This window comes from Nyctereutes procyonoides, unplaced genomic scaffold (genome assembly GCF_905146905.1).
Source record: "Nyctereutes procyonoides isolate TBG_1078 unplaced genomic scaffold, NYPRO_anot_genome, whole genome shotgun sequence".
NCBI lineage: Eukaryota > Metazoa > Chordata > Mammalia > Carnivora > Canidae > Nyctereutes > Nyctereutes procyonoides.
The window spans coordinates 21,959,797-21,965,811 of NW_026575145.1; positions in this window are offsets into that span (position 1 = coordinate 21,959,797).

Sequence of the window (6,015 nt, forward strand, 5' to 3'; positions counted from 1 at the left end):
GGTGCTCAACCAGAGCCACAGAGGCGTCCCCCTTCTGCCTATGTCTCTGCCTCTCTCTGTGTCTCTCATGAATGAATAAATGAAATCTAAAAAAAAAAAAAAAACAAACACTAATCACATGGAAAAAGTGTGGGCTTGAGAAATCTCCACACTACACAAGGTAAGCACTAGCTCAGACTTTAGTCATTTTATGTGATCCGATTGTGATCCCAACCAGGTATTTGTTGATTAGTAATACAAAACTTCATTTGCACTGAGATAATGTTCTTTTTTGAATATCTAAACTGAAATAGTGTCCATCTCTTGCACTGAGATAATGTTCTTTTTTGAATATCTAAACTGAAATAGTGTCCATCTCTTGAGTCTACAGACACGTTTTTATGATAAGTGTAAGTATAGGTGTGATAAATGTCATGGTCCTTGTAAGATGTGTGTGCTTTACCAAAATCATGCTTTTAGAGCAGTTAATACATTATACTGGTGATCTTATCTAAATATATACAAAGATTTAAGTTTACAATCAAAGTTTAAATCATTTAATTTGTAAAATATGTCTATTTTGATTTATTGGGCATATCAATCAGGTTTAAATGTTTAGACAATTTTGCTAAAGTAGGTTTGTGAGGTAAATAAACAACAAATAAAGCACAGATGGTGGTTAGTGTTTCTCTCCAGGTACAAAAACTCCTTAGACTTTAAGGATCCTAATAGAATCCAGCTATCCTACTTCCCTGTGCCCACATCCCAGCAACTGATTGCAGCAGAGAAAATCCCACCACTGAAAGATATGCTGTAGATCTAAATTCATGGTGTCCAGCCACCCCTGGTCCTCAAGCCTCCAAGCAAGTCTTCTGTGGTTTCCTCTACCAGGTATTTCTCTTTATCCTCCTCTGCATCCAACTGAAGACTTCTGTTCTCTCCTTAAACCTTTTACACCTCCCAACTCTGCCCTCACTGTCAGCAGCAGACAGCCCCTCTTTCTACTTCACAGAAGAAGCAGAAACCCCAAACAGGAACTCTTGCCACCACCATATCTAGAAACTCACCATTCTCCTCTCTGCTTCCTCCTATCTGGCTCAGTAGAAGACGTTTCCATCTTCTTGTCAGGGCAGCCATCTGTATGTGCCAGTCATGGAACTCGCTTCCTCCAAACATCCCCTCTTCTTTTCCTCACTTCTCTCTTGCAGGTGCAACTTCTCCCTTTCTCCCTCTACCTGGCAGTTGTTAAAGAGACTCAAGTATCTTAAATCTGAAAGAGAAAAAGACGGGTATGGAAATAAGTGGAGGTCTATAGTTATCCTTGGCTCTATATGCCCCTCAATTGGTTGGCGTCATCTCTCCTCCCCTTTAAAGTCGGAGTCAACTATGCTCACCAGTTTCTCACCTCTTAAGTCAACTGTGGCCTTCCTGCTCCACCTAAACTGCTCTCTGCTGGTCACTCACAACTTCCATGTCACTAAAGTAAATGGACACGTCCTCGTCTCTTCTGTTACTCAGGCTCTCCCTAACATTTGCCCTTGTTGACCACACCCTACTACTAGAACTCTGCACCAGTCTCCCTGACTATCCACGCCTTCTGGACTTGCCCTCTATTCTCTACCTGGTCTCCAGTTTCTTTTTCAGGCTCCTCTACCTCTGCCCATGTCTTAAATGTTGGTTTTCCTCAAGATTCTGCCCTAAGATCCCTTCTGTCCCGACACACCCCCAAAAGTTTGAATTCCCATCCATGTGCTGATGGCTTCCACATTCATTATCTCTACCCCTATCTCCCTCCTAAATCTCAGACTTATACATTGAACATCCCACCATAAAGTCAACCTAAAATTATCAACTTTCCTCCCTAGATCTGTCCTCTCTGTGTGTCTATTCTCTGTAAATGGAATCTCCCTGTTGCCCTAACCCAGCCCTAACCACTGTCTTCCCTTCTTCCCTCTCCCTTTCCCCAGTAGCCAATCACATACACCCATGGGTTCCATCCATTGTTTTCCATTCACCCTGGCTCAAACTACCAATCTCCCAAGTAGAGTTTCCCAAAAGCTTGCTTGCTTGTTTTTTGTTTTGTTTTGTTTTGTTTTTTAGGTGAGGGAGAGGGAGAGAGAAGATCTTAAGCAGGCTCCACACCCAGCGTGAAGCCTGATGCAGGGCTCAATCTCCTGACCCTGAGATCATGACCTGAGCCAAAATCAAGAGTCGGATGCTTAACGGGCTGCACCACCCAGATGCCCTAGCTCCCCAAAGCCTTTCTCCAGTTTCACCTCCCTCCGCCCATTCTCCACACTGGGACTGCCATAGTGATCTATCTAAATGAACTTCACTGCTCACAGCCCTGTACAGGATGGGGGGGTGAGTCTCAGAAGACTTTCTGAGCGTGGGTTTTGAGATGCTTGACAACACAGCCACTGCAAACTCTCCTGCTTCAATTTCACCATCTCCAATAATGTGGAGGCTTACAAAGTAGCACCAGGTACTAGCTGAGGGAAGGTGGCACCATCCTCTGTTGGGGGACCTGGAGCTGGTGTCTTAATTAAAAATATGCAGCTTATGACTTGCTGAATGAGGAGGCACAAGCCACCCACATAGGCATCCTAGGCAGGTACCTAGCCCCTTCCCCGTCTGAGCTCTCACCCGAGGTAAGTGAAAACCCCAGGGCCATTTTCACTGAAGGTGTGATTTTAGCACAGGACACACAAAGGAAGTAAAGACACAAGATTTATGACTTTCAAATCCCAGAATTGGGGGGCCTGGGTAGCTCAGTCAATTGAGTGTCTACCTTCAGCTCAGGTCATAATCCTGGAGTTTCAGGATCAAGTCCTGCATCAGGTTCCCTGATCAGCAGGAATCTGCTTCTCCCTCTGCCCTTCACTCCACTCATTCTCTCTCTCTCTCTCTCTCTCTCTCTGTCTCCCCCTCTCCCTCTCTCTATATATATGTCTCAAATAAATAAAAATCTTTTTTAAAAAATCCCAGAATTGAGGGGGCACACAATGAAGCAAGGGAAGAGCAATCGTCTGTCCCTGGTCCTGAGTGAATGAGCAGAAGGTAGAGAGCAGGGTAATAAACCCCCTATTATTCACAAGGTGGTTGGCACAGAAGTCACTAAAATGTTTGTGGGCTCAACTCTAAGTGGTTATTTTCATAGGTGTCCCAGGAAAAGCAAAGCAGGAACTTGGGGAGGCGGCATCCTAAGCCCTGATCCTTGAAAATGGCTGAGCCTCTGGGCATGAGCAGGGTGGTCATACAGCGAAATGCCCAAGCAACAATTCAAAATTGCTGTTTTTCTCATCACACCTCAGATTTTTTCAAGTCAAAATTTGTCACGACTGCATACCTGGGTGGCTCAGTAGTTAAGTGTCTGCCTTTGGCAGACACGTTATGATCATGGGGTCTGGGATCGAGTCCCACGTCCGGCTCCCAGGAGGAACCTGCTTCTCCCTCTGCCTATGTTTCTGCCCCCATGTGTCTCTTGTGAATGAATGAATGAATGAATGAATGAATGAATAAATAAATATCTTAAAAAGTCGTTCTTAGACCCACCCAAGGGAAATCGGGACCTATTTTAGTTTGTAAAACGTCTTAATCTGCACCAACCTGAATTGGAGAAATCTTAACTGACACTATAACACATTAATGCAAGATGGTGAGGCCACAGATTGAAGGCAGATAGAGGCGATTAACTCTAGCAACCAAGTGAGTATGCTCGCGTGAGAAGCAGTGAGCATAGTTGTTAAGATGGTGGCACAAGAGCCTCTCACTTAGTAGCCACACCGTGACCTTCCATGACTTAACTTCTCTGTGCCTCATTTTCTTCCTCTGTACAATGGAAAAAATAATTGTATCTACTCCACAGGGTTTGGAAACACTGAGACCAGTGCCTGGCACAAAGCAAGTACTTGGTACATGTAAGTTACTGTTATCATTTGGATTTAGTAGCTAAGTTAAAACTGGTGCATGTCCCAAAGATTCTTGGGCAATCTTTAAAAAGCAGGTAGGAGGGGTGCCTGGGTGGCTCAGCAGTTGAGCGTCTGCCTTTGACTCGGCGTTATCCTGGTCCAGGGATCGAGTTCCACATCCGGCTGCCTGTGAGGATCGTGCTTCTCCCTCTATGTCTCTGTGTCTCTTAGGAATAAATAAATAAATACCTTTTTTAAAGAGGCGCTGAGATCCCAGGCGCCTGAGCCACAAGCTCCTCTCACATTCTCTCTTACTGCCCTGTATTTGCTTGTTGAATCGTCACCCTCACTGAGTGTGGATACCAAAGGGGCAGAGATTGATTACCTGCTACCCACGCCACACCTGGACAGGGCCTGGCACATAGTAGGTGCTCCATGGATAATGAATGACAGTGTACACACGAACTGCAGAGTTCTCCGGGAAGACATTTCCTTCTTGCCACTCCATACCCCTGCCAGTGCTGAACAGAAGTTTGGGCAGGTGAGGGGCACCTGGGTGGCATAGTCAGTTAAGCATCTGCTTCTTGCTTTTGGCTCAGGTCGTGATTTCAGGGTCCTAGGATGAAGCCCCACGTCAACCTCCACACTCAGTGTGAAGTCTGCTGGAGATTCTCCCCTCCCCCCACCACACACGAGCTCTCTCTAAAATAAAGAAGTAGGGGATCCCTGGGTGACTCAGCAGTTTGGCGCCTGCCTTCGGCCCCAGGCGTGATCCTGGAGTCCTGGGATTGAGTCCCACATCGGGTTCCCTGCATGGAGCCTGCTTCTCCCTCTGCCTGTGTCTCTGGCTCTCTCTCCCTCTGTCTCTCATGGATAAATAAATAAAATCTTTTAAAAAAAATAAAGAACTAAAAATAAATTGATAGATAAATAAAATCTTAAAAAAAATAAGTTTGGGCAGGTGAAAAAGGCAGCAAGAAGCAAAGTCCCAACGTTGGGAAGTTTGGCCACCGTTAGGAAAGTCTCTGAGCCTGAAGGGCAAAAGCAGCAATAGTCCAGGAGCAGGAAGAAAAATGTTAGCTGGCGTGTAATTGGTGTAGTCATTAGGCTATTACAAAATGCCATAGACTAGGGGGCTTATACAACAGGCATTTATTTCCCATAGTCCTGGAGGCTGGACATTCAAGATCAAGGGGCTGACAGATCCAGGGTCTGCTGAGAGCCCACTTCCTGGCTTGCAAATGGCTGTCTTCTCACTGTACCCCACATGGTGGAGATAGAGCAAGCTCTAGCCTCTTTCTCTTCTTATAAGGACACTAATCCCACCATGGAGGCTCCACCCCAATGACCTCAACTAACTCTGGTTATCTCCTGTGGGCCCTTCTAATAATACCTCTAATATCTAATAACCTCCTAAGTGCATCCTACCAGGGTTTAGGGTTTCAACATATGAATTTGGGGGACTCAAACATGGAGTCTGTAACAGTGATGAATGCTTATACCATACTCGGCACCACAGTAGCCTCTTGGCAGATTATTTCATGTAACCCTCTCACCATCCCATAACTTGGGAATCGTTACCCTGCAGCAGATAGATGGGAAAACTGAGGCTTCAGGAAACAAGGCACACAGTAGCAGACACCAAGTCAACATCCAAACCTAATTCTATCATGTTTCCAATACAACTAAGCTGGGCCGGCGCTGACGCCATTCTCTCAGGCCAGCCTTCATTCATCCAGTTCTTCCAAGACAAGAACTGGAAAGAGCACCGGCATGGAAGTACATGGCCTGGGCTCCCCTCCCACCCTGGTTCCACCTGGGTGCCAGTCTCCTCATCTGTAAAATAAGAGCATGGGTCAGATAAGCTCAGAATGGGAATGCCTGGAAACTGAGTGGCAAAAAAATTAGAGGAAAACAAACCATGAGACTTCTAACTCTGGGAAACAAACGGTTGCAGAAGGGGAAGCAGGTGGGGGGGGGGTAACTGGAGGGCATTAAGGAGGGCATGTGCTGTGATGAGCACTGGGTGTTATACTATATGCTGGCAAATTGAATTTAAATAAATAAAATTTTAAAAAGAGAAGGAAGAAAGAAAAGAAAGAAAGAAAGAAAGAAAGAAAGAAAG